We start from the raw sequence: 13887 nt of genomic DNA, 5'->3' as shown, positions 1-13887 counted from the left end.
TGGGCAGGGAATCCCATGTCTCTGAGCTTCACTGTCCTCTGGTGTAAGATGGAGATACCAGCTCAGCCCCGGTTGTCTGTAGTCATGAGGATCCCTTGAGATGCTGCATCCCTCCAGAAGGCAAAGCTCTCGACCCAGCGGGAGCCCCACCAACAGGTTTCTGTTCCTCCTTCCCCTTCAAGCCTGCGTTCTCACTTGGCTGGCAGAGGAGTGGGACTCCCTAGAGCCCACTGGCCTTGGGGAAGAAGAGTTTGCCACAGGAACGGCTGGGAAAGCAGACAGAGGAGGGGCATGCGTGCCAGCATCCTGGAAATGAGTTTGGCCGGGTGGCAGCAGCCTGCTTCTCACTCTTGCCACACCGAAGGCCCCATAAGGCTCTGAGCAGGCAGCTGGGGTGGGAGGAAAAGAGAGGGAGGCAAACCCCTTCCCCCACACATACATATAATCCTAGCCGCGGAGGTAAGGAGTCACCAGGTGTCCACCAAGGGAAGGGATCCCCTCTGAAGCAACTCCTCAGTCCTTCCCAGAGACACTTGCTCAGTGCCTTCTAAAACTGTGCATTCCCTGGCCAGGGAGCCCTCACTCTGCTGAGCTAAGCCTGCTCCCAGGCTGCCTGAGTGCATCTGCTCCTTCTGGTCATGACAGCCCAGGACATGCAGACCAGCCAGGTGCCCTGCCCTGGCCTCCACCTTCTAGTCCTCTGCAGGCCAGACAGCAGTGCAGCTGTTACTTCTACCACGTGGGTCTGAATCCTCTCACCCACTCTGACGTGTCCCTGTGTATCTAGGCACATGCACACAGATACACACACACACACACACACACTCCTACAGGGCCCCCAGGATCCAGTCCACCCAAGAAGGGCACAGCCACCCTCCCCTGCACAGGGGCTGCTCCCCCTCCTCTCCTGAGTCTCCACTGCTGCAGGACTGCCTTGGAAGACAGAGAGCAGGGGAGGTAGGGGCCCTGGAAGGACATGTCTCCCACTGAGAGCCCTTCCTCTTCCCCACCCCCTGCCTTCTGCCACTTTCCTATGTCAGGGCCATGCTGATGACACCAGAGAATCCATCAAATGCCACCCCCATGTCAGGTCATGTCACAACATAATTAAAGCATTAGATCTTTGTGATGAAGCCGTTGCCATCAATTCTGAGAATGACTGATCCAATCTACAGAAAGGGAAAATTTCTCTCCGCCTGCCACAACTGCCGCAGCTGGCTTCCCCTCCCTGAGAAGGGAGACTGCGGTGCTTGTTCTATTTAGGGCTCCAGACCTCAGTCTGGGAGGCAGGAACTGAGCCATGTAGGGGGAGGGCCGGCCTTGGGGTGTGTGCCCGTCCTGCCTCTGGGCCACTGGGGAACAGCAGTGCCTGGAGGCCTGGGACTCCTTCAGGCCCAGTCACCGAGTCACTCTGACTTTGGGAAAGGCCCTCCCCACCTCTGGATTTCAGTGACCTCTTCTGTAAATGAAAAATGAGGAGGGGGAAGTTTGAAGGGTGGGAGGAAGGTGACTTGGTCTTTAATGACCATGGAGGTCAAAGCAGCAGGAGCATGGGGCCAGGTGGCTCAGGTTCTGATCCCAAATAACTGTTGCAGCTGTGGTCAAGTGAGTTCTCTTTTCTCCTTCCCCTCACCCACAGGAGGGGAAATTATTTCTGCCTCACAGGGATCTGGGGGAAATTAAAGGAGACAGGGAATGTGAAGGCCTAACAGAAAAGAAATACCCCACCCTCTTGGCATCTCCAGCCCCATGCCCTTCAGCTCCTGGCAGGCTCTTGGGCCCAAGATATTGGCCAAAGGCCTGAAGATTTAGGCCTGGCTTTTTTTTTTTTTTCAGGACTACTAAGTGTGGACACAAAAATACTGGATCTGCAGTGACAGAGGACAGATAGAAGAGATAGCACAGGCAGGAACAGAAGAGTTGTCTGTGTCACTTCTGAACTGAGATCACCATCAGGAGGTCTAGTGTAGTAGGAACAGGAGCCAGGCCTATGGGAATGAGAGGTCAGGGCTGACCTAAGAGAAAAGGAAAAGCACTGGGCCAAGACTGTCAGTCCATGGCTGGCATGGCAGGTGAGAACAAGGTAAGTGGCAGAGCCTCCAGTCTGAGGGTGTTGGGGGGAGGTGGAGACAAAGGCAGAAGCAGGGAGACAAGAGTGGGACCACTGCAGTGACCCAGATAAAAGATGATAGTGGCTTGCACTGAGTTTCCTGAGGAGTTGAGAGATAACTCCAAGGTCTTTGGTCAGAGTCACTGAAGAGTTACCATTTTTGGAGCTGCCACTTGTCAAGTTTGAGTCGACTGTGGGAGAAGAAGGTTAGAGGTGGGAGTGCAGGGTTTGGTTAAAGTCTGAGATGCCTTATAGCCATCCAGGTGGAAATGAGCAAACCAATGGATGCACAATCTGGAGCTCAGGGCAGAGGTGTGTGCTGAAGAAATGCACCTGAGACTTGAGAGTCACTGGTGGAGAGAGTCCCTAGAACCATGAGCTTGGAGGAGATCCCTTGGGAAGTAAGGGTAGGCCAGGAGATGAGGGATAGGGACTGAGCCTGGAGCACTGACTGCAACATTAAGAAGGAAGGGAGCTGAGGAGGAACCAACAGTAGAGGCTGAGAGGGCTTGGTCGGGAAGGGAAGAGAAAAACCAGGCCAGTGTGGTGCCCTAGTTGAAAGGGTTCAGGGAGGAAGTGATCATCTGCTTTAAGGAAAATGACAGCCAGGTAAGATGAAGATTTAGAACTGGCTGATAATGATGAAGAGTAAATATTTGTTGAATGAACAAACAGGGAACAAACTGAAAACCCATCAACAGAACTGGGGCATTAGATGGAGTCTGGAATGGGACCTGGCCACGTGGGTAGAGAATAAGGGGATCCCAGTTCAGCAACAGCCAAGAGCTTGGGGTCCAGCATCCAGAGCCAGGTTGGATCCCCTAACCCCCTCCAGCCTCAGGCCAGGCAGGATCAGTCCTGGGAACTAGGGAGGAGACACACTGCTGGTGAGTCAGGCAATGATGGCTGTTGAGGGAGGTGGGCCTCAGAGGCTGGTGCAGCCTGAAGGTTGACTCTAGACCACAGATTCAGAGTCAAGAGGCAGAGTTTAGATGTCACAAAGCCTGCTGAGATGTGTTCTGTGCCAGGTACTGTGAGAAGCATAGAAGGGAGACTCCAAAGGCATAAAACAAGGTCTTTCCCAGAGAGACTCCCATCTAATGGGGGAAAGACAGAGGATGGGGAAGTGGAACACACGATAATGGTATGTGCCGTCCTTGTACGATTCCTTTAAGTGCCCTGAGAAGCTTCTGGATCCCAGATCCTACCAGGACCCATGGAAAGAAAATCACCTTATATCCGAAGGGCTCTTCCTGGCCATCTAGGTTTTAAGTCTCTGGTTTCTGACCTCACTTCTTGATTCTCCTGTTTCTGGCCTGATCCTCTGGATATGACCCTTGGAATCCACGTAAGTGCTGACACTTTAAGGCAGTCATTCAGTCCTTTGCACAGGCCCCTAAAGGTGGGCTGCACACTCCAACCGAGCTCCTGGCTGGCATGCTGGACAGCCACAGCTTGTTCTGAACCTGCCCCTATTCCAGTCCTATCCTGGTCCTGCTTCCATTGTGAGAGTGTATGGCAGACACACCAGCAGTAGCTTCACTTAAGCATACCCGGAGAATTACCCCAGTGGGGGACGCACCGAATGTGTGTTTGGAGTTCTGAGCTAAGGAATCCAGGGAGTGGCCAACCCAGAGATTCATTCTTTATCTACGAGGAACATCTAAACCCCCAGCCTGTCCCATGGAATGCGGGCCCTACAGGGTATCCAGGCCCTTTGTTTTGGGTTAAATGAAGGTGGCCAGGCGGAGGTTGTTAGGGGGAGGGTGCTAAGGGAAGGTGCTATATAAACTGCATGCTTTTCACAGGCGGTGTGGTTCTCCTTCCAGCCCACCCTGCCAGCCTGCTCTGTGTGTAAGTTCCCACTAATTAAACCCCATGTCTTGTTGGCTGGCTCTGAGTCTCTTCCTGGGCCTCTTGAACATGGTGCCATCCCTACTGGATTTAATAAGGGTCTGGCATGACAGCAAAATGTCTCAGGATCCTGGCTTTCTGGGCCACAGAACAAGCTCCTTCACTTCAGGCAACCTCAGCCAATGGACCCCACTCTAGGCAGCTCCTTCAGGCTCAATCTCCAGCCCCCAGATCTGCACCATAGTTGAATCTGAGCTTCTATGCCTTTGGGTCAGCTCTGTCAGGATCTGGTTCTCCTTCCTGGCCACTTGGCCTCTCTGCTCAGCTCTGGGCCCCTCCCACTCCCATCCCCTTGAGCAGCACTCCCACCCCGCTGACCCAGCCCCAAGGCTGGAAGACAGATGGGTTGTGTTCTAGCAGTGCAGGGTGGGGTGGGGTGGGCAATGGCTGTGAGAGCACAGAAGGCAGAAGAATTGATTCTAGCCCAGGGGCTCTGAGGCTACTTCCTGAACACAGTGCATTTAGGCTGGTGGAGGCTGGGCACTGGGGGTTGGGGGGTTGGACAAATGCAGATATCGTTGTTGGAGACACAGGAAGCCATCCTGGAGAAGGGGTGAGCATGGTCAAAGGCACAAGGTGCCAGGGAGAGGTCTGCTAGGGAAATGGAGTAGTGAGAAGCCTCTCAGGGTGGGGATGGTGCCCAGGGAGAGAAGGCTGGAAAGGGAGTACGTTACAGTTACCAGCTACAACCTGGAGGCTGCCAAGTGTGGCTTTCAGCAAGAAGCTCCCACCTCTTCCCACTGCCACAGCCAGCCCTGAGACAGACCAGATGCCTAGCAAAGACCTTTTAAGCTGCCCAGGTCTGGTGTTCCTGGCTCAGTGACCCAGTGCCTTCCCTCCAGGAGACACCTCAGTCAGTCTCTGAAGGCCCTTCCAGGTCCCTCAGGTTAAGACAAAGTCTAAGTCTCTGAATAATTTACTGTGGCCTGCATCTTCCTCTTAGCCTAGAGCAAGGGTCATGGAGGTTTGGGGAAAAAAAATGTAATCATCAGCTTAAAGATGATCTTGGAAGAGAAATCACATAAGGGAGAGAAGGAGAAGGCCAGGACTTCTGGCTTCTGTTCGGAGAATTGGGGTGGAGGAAGGGAGTCACTGATGGGACAGGGGTTGAGGAAGAGGACACGTAGACCTCAGGACACAGAATCAGGACTGGGACAGATCTCCAGGGCATCCAGGTCACTCCTGTACAATGCAGGAGTCCCTTCTTGTCCTCTTTACCAAGTGACTGTCCAACATCCATGTGCACGCCTCCACTGACGGAGCACTCACTCTCTTGAAGTTGGCCATCTTATTCTTGGACAGCTCTGCATTCTCCTACATATAAATCTGCAGTTCCAATCAAGGCCAGAGCTCTGTGCTCTTAGGCTCCACAGAAACGATTCCATTTCCCCCTTCACACTACAGCCTTGCAGAGATTGGAGAATGGTGACCTTGATGCCTGCCCGCTGAGGATTTTCTTTCTTACGAGGCTGCTGAACCCACTCGGGGCCATCCATCGGGCTCGTAGTCAAGTCTCGCATCTTGGGTCACCACCTGGAGGGTGTACAGAGTGGTGTTTGTGCCTGTGTGCCTATATTTTTTTTTTTGCGCCTTGCACTCCACGCACACTTGTGGCTGGGGAGCTGCAGGTGTGCAGACTAGCTCGGTATCTGGGTGTAGGAAAAGCATTACTTCATATGAGCCTGGGCTGTGGCCATGTGTGATTATTTATGACGGTGGCTGTGTGGGGGTAAGAGAGCGCATGACAGTCTGTGAGTGAAGGGCTGTGTGTATATGACAAACAGTCATCACAAGTGTGAGTGTGCAAGTGTGATTTTGCACATGAAGGACTGGCCGTACATGGATATGACCAGCCAGGTATGTGTGAGTTTTTGACACTGATTAGATTGTCTCTGAGTGTCTAGTTGTGACTATGTGTGAAGAGTATATGTGTGACAGATTGCAATTTAATGCATATGTGAGACTGTGTTTGTGACAGATTGTAATTTAATGCACGTGTGAGACTGGCTGAGGCTGTGAGTGTGTGAGAGACTGGTTGCATGCGTGACTGTGCACCGGTGTGTGAGGATGTGGTTGTGTGTACGTGCTTGGATATATCAGTGTAGCTGTGTGTCAGCTAGTGGCTGTGTGTGCTTTTGTGGCTCTGTGTGTATGATGATGCAACGCATGACTGGGACTCCAGTGTGTGTGTGTGTGTGTGTGTGTCTGTGTGTGTGTGAATGGCAGTAGTTAAGTGCAAATGAAGGTGCCTGTGCTTGGAGGTGGAGGTGGGAAGGGCGAGGACGGTGCAGGATAAAAAGGGGACTTGCTCGAAAAGGTCTCCCTAACCCCATTTTAATCAGAAACAGAGCAGCTGTTAGTCTGAATAGACACTGCACAACGGCAGACGTCTTAATCTCTTCTGCATTGTGATTCACTCGGCGAAGCCCTATTACTCAGCTTTTGATAGGAGCTTACTTGTCTCAAGTGTTTTCATTATTGCCCTAATACTATCTATTAACATACTGGAGGGAGCTCGCTGCTGTCTGGAGCTGGCATCACTGGGCTTTTAAAGATTATGGGCCTTGCAAATACATAACGTTTTACTGCCTTGCAGACGTAATTCATTTGGGGTGGGGGTAGCTCACGTAAATAGATAGGTAAATAGATAACCAAGTGGGAGAGAGAGGGCGCTGGAGGGAGAAAGAAAATCTAGGATTCAAACGCGGCTGGGCTGGCGTCTCTAGCTCAAATAATCGCCTTTTGGGAGGAGGGGCCAGACAGACATCTGTCTCATTGGGGGCAATTCTAGCCTCAAGTCCTTCAGCCCTGAGTATCTTGGGGTGGAGGCACAGTCTGATTCCACTCGAGAAGTAAGACCCTAGGCTTCTCTAAGGGGTGCTCAGAGGTGCACACTGGAGCAAGATGCAGGGAAGATCATGGGATCAGGAGTCCGGGGGCCCATGTTCCAACCCCAGTTCTGCAGCTAAGTTGCTGGATGACCTTTGTTTCCATCGCTTAACTGCAACACAAGAGTCTGAATTAGATGATCTAAAAAGCCAGCTCCAAAGTTCTCAGTTCTGGTGCTAGCAGGTGCTTGAATCACAATGATCAGGTTTAGCTCCATCAACCTGGAATCCTGAGGAAGAAATGGCTGAAGCTATGGCATCTCCAACATCTCAGAACTGGCAAAAAGCAAAAGAGTCATCTAGTCTAACCACCACCTCCCTTTAGCATTCCTGTCGTGTGAGAGCAGACCTATAGTGACAGGGATCTCACTGCTTTCTTTTCCTTTTTACAACATATATTTCCTTGAAACAACAGAGACATAAAATGAATACATTCATATAAGCCCCCCATCCCAAACTAGAAATTGCAGCACGTGTCAATCAGAAAATTTTAAGGACTTTCTAGAAGATAAAAAAGCAGAGAGAATCAAATTTACAGAGGAAACCAGAATGGTTAAATCAGCACAGAAGAAATTGGCTAAAGAGATGTAAACTGTTCTTTTCAACAGAACCTTGGAGAAACTCCAAGTACAGGGAAGAAGGAGCAGGCCACAGCACGACCATCGGGTAAGGACTATTGAATAAGCCAATGGACCAGCTAGCCTCTTCCTCTCCCAACATACATGGAATGCCTGGCTATGGCTTTTGTCTCTGATCTTGAAGCCTTGTGAACTGAGTTCTGAGCAAAATGGAAGATCACCTTAAGAGGTGTAGTAATGGTTACACTGATGGCAATGAACCACATCTCTTAGTATTCACAGCCTTGTGGAGTCCCCTACGCGTTGATCTTGCAATCGGCAATTTCACTTGCTTTGGTCAATGGTCCCTTAGCAAGCATAACGCAAGCAGAGGCTGGATAAGCACATGCACCCTGGAACTTGTCCTCTTGGGACCCAGCCATGGTCTGTAAGGAAGCCCACACTAGCCTCCTGGAGAAGGGCTCTGGAGGATAAAAAGCCCTGTGGAAAAAGAGGCCATCTAGTGGAGAAACTAGGTTCTTCAGCAGACGGCCAGCATGAAGGTCCCAAACATGTGCGTGAATTCTTGGGCCTTTCCACCCAATCCAACTGCCAGCTGAATGCAGCACGGTGAAAAAGGCAAGCCAATGCCACGTGGAACAGAAGAACAAGCCCAGGAAACTCATCAAATCAAAAGAAGTAATAAATTATTGTTGTTTTAAGGGACTAAGTTATGGAGAATTCTGTTATGTGGCACTAGACAGCTGATATAGGAGGGATGACTATCTGGGTGTTGAGGCCAGAGAAGCAGAACTGAGCTAAATTCCTGCAATGGATGCGAGAAAAGGGGGAAAAAGCAAAGCCAATGATACAGTGCTGCTCAGGACTTCACACACAGAGTAAAGTCTGCCTGACTTTGGCAATTGAGAGGCCTGCCTATGTGCTATTCCCTCATTCTTCCTCCCACTCTCCCTGGCACAGAGCTGCAGGCAGTCTCCCTTCAAGGAAAAGACCCATCCTGGAAGCAAGTCTACACAACTAGGAAAGAAACTGACTCCAGTCTCCTAAATACATTCGTCCACCTAGTTTTTAATTTATAAATCTGAATGAGCACCATGGATCACCAGATATTGGAAGCAAATCAAGAATATGAGAAAGACCAAGATGAAAAACCAGCATGATTCATCCTGGAGGAAATGGAGATAATGTGGGAGACAGAAGGGAACTTTAAAGGAGTTCTAGGTCATATCCTCCCAGAGATCCAAAAGAAATTTGCTTTAATAAAATAAGAGTAGATGATTATGGAAAAGAAGCTATCAAAGAAGAGGAAATTATCCCTGAAAATTAAAAACATAAAGACAAAGTCAAGGAAATCTCCTAGAAGGTAGAGTGAAATTACAAAGAAATACAAAATATGAGAAAATTAAAGACCTACTATTTGCCTCATAGGGATTCTAGGCTGAGATAACAGAGAGACTAGAGGTGATGAAATAATTTAAAATATAATTTTTAAAGTATATTCCAGAGCTAGAGAAAGATCTGAGTCCTCAAACTATAAAAAGACCCACCAAATGCTAAGCAGAAAACACTGAAAAGACACACATCCTGGTGACATTTCTAAATTACAAAATAAAAACAAAATTCTCAATGCTTCTGCTTATTTTGAACCTACAATTCTGTATCAGCCAAACTATCAAGCATGAAAGCAAATCCAAGATATTTTCAGATAATAAAGGACAAAGAAAATTTACTATCCATGCACTGCTTCTGAAAAAATAATTACGTACAGCAGGAAACAAAAAAGAAACCTGAGAAACAGAATTTCATAGGGTTACAAAAATTTGAAAGAAACCAGTAAATATCTAAAGGTCTGGATAATATGTGAAAATGGATCTATAAAACCTCATACAGTGTTTAAGAAACTATTTCTTTTAAAAGTATAGGGATAAAGTAAAATAACATTTATAACTAAAGTTTCAACAAAGTATGAGCAGTAGGAGGAGATTTAAGACACTATTGGAAGAAAAAGTGCTTAAATGACTTTATTTAAAATGTAAGGCACTAGAAAAATAAAATACCAGAATGGCATACTATTCATGTAATAGTGTAATGTGTATGTTGTACAAATATATAATTTGCCAACAAACAGAGATAAATAGAAATAAAGAAAATTTGATCAAACAAAAAGCAGAGGAATAATTCAAACATATCAGAGATTGTAATAAAAGTTAATGGATTTGACTCTGCTATTAAACTACAGAGACTCTCAGAATCAAGAAAGAACCCTCACCAACATCCGTAAGTAGCTGTGCATACACTCAGGTTCACACACAATGCAGATATTTTTTAAAGTCACATTTAAAACAATACGATACAATAACAATTAAAAGAATGAAAAACGAGGCTAAGCGTGGTGGCTCACACCTGTAATCCCAGCACTTTGGGAGTCAGAGGCAGGTGGATCATGAGGTCAAGAATTTGAGACCAGCCTGACCAACATGGTGAAACCCTGTCTCTACTAAAAATACAAAAATTAGCTAGGTGTGGTGGCATGGACTTGTAATCCCAGCTACTCAGGAGGCTGAGGCAGGAGAATCGCTTGAACCCAGGAGGTGGAGATTGCAGTGAGCCAAGATTGTGCCACTGCACTCCAGCTTGGGTGACAGAGTGAGACTCTGTCTCCAAAAAAAAAAAAAAAAAGAGAAATGAATATATGCTAACAAAATAAATGAAGGCATAGAAATATTAATATCAGATTAAATAGAATCAAAACAAAAACCCTACATGGAACAAAGGAGACTTTATAAAACATACAATCTACCAAGAAGTTATGACAATGCAGTGAGTTTCGTAGTAAACAATGGAATACTAAAATATAGAGACAAATAGCTTTAGAACAACAAAGAGAAAGTGAAACTTGCAATGATACTTGATTTTTACAATATACCTCCCCAGAAATTGATAGATCAAGTAAACAATAAGTAAAGTGATAGGATAATTTGAATATAATAATTTAAAATTTTGGTGTGAGATTTATATAAAAATGTACTAAAGATACACCTTTACACATTCCTTTTTAATATCTATGGCACATTTACAAAAGTGGACAATTCATTAAAATTGGCCACAAGTGAAATCTTAATTCCAAAAAATGAAAAACATATGGACTGCATTTTCTGACTACAATGTAAAAAGCTAGAATCGATGACAAAAGATAGCAAACCAACATGGCAACAACTTGGAAATTTATAAACACTATTCTATATAACTCTTGGGTTAAAGAGAAACTCAAAATTAAAACAACAGATTATTTTATAAATGAATGCTACTGACAGCACCTTGGGATGAAACCAATTGTCAAGGCCAATGCAGTATTTGTAGAAAAATGTATAGCCTTGAATACATGTATTAGAAAACAGGAAAGAGGAATTGAATCCAAGCAGCTGGGAAAAAGAAAACTAGAAGGAAAAAAACTATAGAAAGAAGGAATTAATTGAGATAAAAGCAAAATTAATGAAACAAGAAACAAATGTAGACTTGGTAAATAAAACCAAATGTTGGCTTTTTCATTTAGTCATTCCCCTTATGGCTCACGAAGAGGTAAAAGTACTAATAACAATTTTTTAAAAGTCAGATCAGCAAAGATCTACTTCTAAAAATGGTATCAGTCCCACAATGGACTTAAGGGTGAGTTGTATCAAACTTTCTAGGAACAAATACTTTCTGTTATTTAAATTGTTACAGAGCTTAAAACAAACGCAGAAAACTTCCCAATCCCTTCTGCTGGGCTAGCACAACTGTAGTAGGCATCTGTTGTTTTTGCTCCTCATGTTCATTCATCCTTCGAGTAACCACACCCTGATTTTCCGTGGAGAGAACCCACTGTACCCCACTCTGTGTCTATGCATTTCCAGGGAAGTTGACACCACCCCTAGTTCCAGAACTGGGCCCACAACCCTCAAAAAGCTTTGTGTTTCCCCATCACTGTGATTGATTCAGAAATGGGCATGTAATCTAACCAAGGGCAATGAAACCCAAGAGGTTTTTCAGTGACTTCTGGAAAAAAAGTTGCTCTTGAAACTAAGGCAGTAGATCCTGGAATAGCCATTTGCCTGGCATGTGTAGTCTGAGACTAAAGTAAACATAAAGGGAAAGCAGAACCAAGAGATGGAGAGAAAAACGAGCATTGATTACAGCATTTGAGCCCTGACTGCAGCCATGCCTGAAGTACACCCTCCCCCCATACCCTTCAGCTCCATGAACCAATGTTTAAATCAGCCAGGGTTGTCATTTTCAATTGAAGCCACTAACCCTGACATACCAATGTGGAACAAAGATAACACACACGGGAAAGTATAGCCCAATCACAGTTACATAAATATATGACCCATAAATAAAATGGTAGCAAAGTTAATTTAGCTATACATTATAAAACCAATAAATCATGAGCAAATAGGTGTTTATCCCAAGAATTTAGCATAGATCTTAACATTACAAACAAAATTTTATTTTTAAAATTTACTATAGTGATACATTAAAGACAGAATACTAAATTATCATCTCTATAGATGATTTAAAAATTGTAATAAGCTTCCTTAGCCAGATAAAGGATCCAGAGATGGTCAGTTTTATGAGTCTACTTGGCTAAACTATAGTCCCAGTTATGCAATCAAACACTAACCTAGGTGTTGTGAGAATATTTTACAGCTGTGAGTGAAGTTCATAATGAGGTGACTTTAATTAAGGGAGATTATCTTAGACAACCTGGGTGAGCCTGATTCTATCAGGTGAAAGCCTTTATGAGCAGTATTGAGACTTTCCGGAAGAAATTCGACCTCTGGACTACAGTTACAGCTCAAGATCTTCCTGACTGCCTGCCCTATAAGTTTTGGACATGCCTATCCAGCCTCCTCAGTCATATAAACCAATTCTTGAAATAAATCTCTTAATATGTATGTCCTAGTGGTCGTTTGTCTGGTAGGACCCCAACTGATACAGGTCTATAACTGCAGCAAAACATACTTATCTGTGAGCCCCAGAAAGCAAGCATTCCTTCTCAGGCAGGGACAAGACAAGATGTCCACTATGCCCAGCATTTTGAAGGGATAGTGTTAATCCATTCTCACACTACTATAAAGACATACCTGAGACTGGGTAATTTATAAAGGAAAGATGTTTAATTGCCTCATGGTTCTGTGGGCTGTACAGGCGTCAGCTACTTGAAAGGCCTCAGGAAACTTCCAATCATGGCAGAAGGGGAAGGGGAAGCAGGCATGCTCTTCACATGGACGCCAGGAGAGACAGCGAGCAAAGAGGGAAGTACTATACACTTTCAAACAACCAGATCTCATGAGAACTTATAGTCATGACAATAGCAAGGGGGAAATCTGCCCCCATGATCCAGTCACCTCCTACCAGGTCCCTCCCCCAACATTGGGGATTACAATTCAACATGAGACTTGGGTGGTGATATGGTTTGACTGTGTCCCCACTCAAATCTCATCTTGAATTGTAGTTCCCATAATCCACACGTGTCGTGGGAGGGACTTCCTAAGAGGTAATTGAATCATGGGGATGGTTACACCTATGCTGTTCTCATGATAGTGAGTTCTCACTTGATTTGATGGTTTTATAAGGGGCTTTTCCCTCCTTGCTCAGTACTTCTTGCCGCCATGTGAAGAAGGGTGTGTTTGCTTCCCCTTCCACCATGATTATAAGTTTCCTGAGGCCTCCCCTGCCATGTGGAACTGTGAGTCAATTAAACCTCTTTTCTTTACAAATTACCCAGTCTTGGGTATGTCTTTATTAGTAGCATGAGAATGGACTAATGCCTGGCTAATACAGGTGGGGATACAGAGCCAAACCATATCAGATGGTTAGGGAGTGTTTTAATTGGAAGATACAGTAGACTGAATAATGTGCCTCCAAACTCCAAGATGTCCATATCCTAATCCCCAGAGCCTACGAATATGTTGCCCAACATGGCAAAAGAAACTCTGCTTGTATAAGAAAGTTAAGGATCTCGAGGGGAAAGATGATCCTGGATTATCCAACTAGACTCCATGCAATCACAAGGGTCCTTACAAGGGAAAGGAAGGAGGCAGGAGAGTCAGGATAAGAGCGATGTGGCCATGAGCCAAGGAATGTGGGTGGCCTCTGGAAAGTGGAAAAGGTACAAAAATGGATTCTACCCTAGAGCCCCCAGAAAGAATGCAGCCTTGTCAACCCATTTTGGACTTCAGATCTCTGGAATGATAAGATCGTAAATCTGTGCTGTTTTAAGCCACTAAATTTGTGGTAATTTGTTACAGCCACAGTTGGAGACTAATATAGAAGGTAGTATTTGAATGAAGACCTGAGGGAAGAGCAGGTGCAAGATAAGCAAGTATCTGGGAGAATAGGGCTTCAGATGGAAAGC

This window comes from Mandrillus leucophaeus, unplaced genomic scaffold (assembly GCF_000951045.1).
Source record: "Mandrillus leucophaeus isolate KB7577 unplaced genomic scaffold, Mleu.le_1.0 Scaffold67, whole genome shotgun sequence".
NCBI lineage: Eukaryota > Metazoa > Chordata > Mammalia > Primates > Cercopithecidae > Mandrillus > Mandrillus leucophaeus.
This window is presented reverse-complemented; position numbering follows the sequence as displayed.